Here is a 2,155-nt window from a genome sequence, read left to right on the forward strand (position 1 = left end):
AGTCCTCCTTCTCTATTGTTGAAAACTAAGAACCAGAATTCTGATTTGCAAAAGGATATGTTACGAAGTCATTACTCTTTTCACAATATTAGGGTTTCTAACTGTCCTTCTATTTGTCACCTCTGAGACTGTGAGTAGAAGAGAAATATTTTTGTTTATAAAGTGGAAGGGTGCAATTTTTAAAAAATTTCTCAGTCATATCAATTTTAGAAAAGACTATATATAATGGGACTTCCCTGGTGGCCCAGTGGTTAAGAATCCCCCTTGCAATGCAGGGGACACTAACATCCCACATGCCACACGCTTATGGAGCAAGTAAGCCCTCCCAGGGCAACTAGAGAGTAGCTCCACTTGAGTCAAGTAGAGAAAGCCCATGTGCCAACAATGAAGACCCAGTGCAGCCAAAAATAAAAATAAATTCTTTTAAAATGTCATTTGATCACGAAGGCCTTCTCAAGACAGCTCATGTAAACACTCTTACAAGTATACGTTGCTCCGCCCCCTCCCCCCAACACTATCCCTTTTCTATGCTTTAAATTTTTGTTTTAGTTAGCAATTGCCTGATATTTGTCTATCTCCCCTTTGGAGTGTTAACGGCACAGGTGCAGGAACTCGTTTGTTCACTGCTGTGCCACAGTAGCTGGCACAGTGTGTGGACCATTAGACCTTCAACACTTGGTCCAGTAAATCCATGACTGTCCATTTTCCTTACAGCCTAAGTGACATCTTCTCGCAGGTCAGGAAACTCCTTCCCTCATGTTGGTTGCTACTGCCTGCTAAGTCGCTTCAAGTTGAGTCCGACTCTTTGCAGCCCCATGGACTGTAGCCACCAGGCTCCTCTGTCCATGGGGTTCTCCAGGCAAGAATACTGGAGTGGGTTGCCTTCTCCAGGTGATCTTCCCAACCCAGGGATCCAACCCGCATTTCTTATGTCTGCACTGGCAGGCGGGTTCTTGACCACTGCCACTGGGAAGCTCTTTTCTTATGCTACCTCTCTAACAATTTGGGAAATCACTCATAAGAGTAGGAGACCCCACTCAACCCCCCAAATGGGGGCTTCACCACCTGTAGAAATAAGAATCCTTCAACAAGTTACTCCACAAGGGCTGTAGCAGCTGACAATCCTGTGAAGCCGTCTGGCCAAGCTTGTGAGACTTTAAAAGTGAAATTAGAGAAGGAAGCAGGGAGAAGTCAGCCAGCTTAGATGGAATTGAGAAGGCAGTCTAGCCTGTTTCCTGTTTAAAAACATGTACTTATGCCTTCACCTTTTCAGTGTCTGAAGACCACCGCTTTTAAACTAAATCTTTTCCTCCGGGGAGAGCGCGAAGAGCCAGTAACAGATCTCCCGAGGCAGCGCCATTTAAAGTCGGCCCAGGGGCCTCAACGTCTACCTTATAAGAGGGGCTCCACCCACATTTCAGCTCTTTGTTAGTCAACCGTGCCCAGCCGGGAACAACGTAAATATTCTGTTCACAAAATGCACTTCACTGAACGAAGCGTAGGACAGCGGTCTAATTCAGCTAGGACCTCGGCGCCTGACCAACTCCCCCTAAGAACCGACCAGGCGCCTCCATCATGGCCGCCGCCGACAGCGCTGAGAGGCAACTGATAGGAAATGGCGCCGGGGCGCTCGGCCAGTCTCGCCAGGTCCAGGGCGACGGGGCCAGAGGGCTGGCAAGACCGTCTAGGAGCGTCGGCCAGGGTCCCTGAAGACGGTCCTCGGATTTTAGCACCTAGAAACCCTGAAAGTTGACGCCTGCAATATGGAGGACGGTTATTGTCTCTGCAGACCGATTTGTACGAGCAGGCCCTGATTCCGTCTCGCGTAGGAACCAGGCAAAATCCTCTATTCTCTAAACAGAATGCGTTACGCACACTGCGCATCTTCGCAATAGTGGGCCGGCTAACGACGCCAAGAATGTTACGTCGCTCTCCCCATCCCCTCCCCACCCCTAGTTCTGGTTCAGGAGGCGCGAGAACTCTACGCCCAATCCGTACTTTGTTTTTCTGCTACAGACCGCGAAGTGCGCCCGTCTCCGAAATTGACGTAAAACGCTTCCAAGAATACCCGTAGTACTCCGCGAAGCCCTCAGGCTATTCCGAGACGCTGTTTACGTATCGGCTCCGACGTACGTAGCGTTAAGCTGGAGCAGTC

The sequence above is a fragment of the Bos mutus genome, chromosome 5 (assembly GCF_027580195.1).
Source record: "Bos mutus isolate GX-2022 chromosome 5, NWIPB_WYAK_1.1, whole genome shotgun sequence".
NCBI lineage: Eukaryota > Metazoa > Chordata > Mammalia > Artiodactyla > Bovidae > Bos > Bos mutus.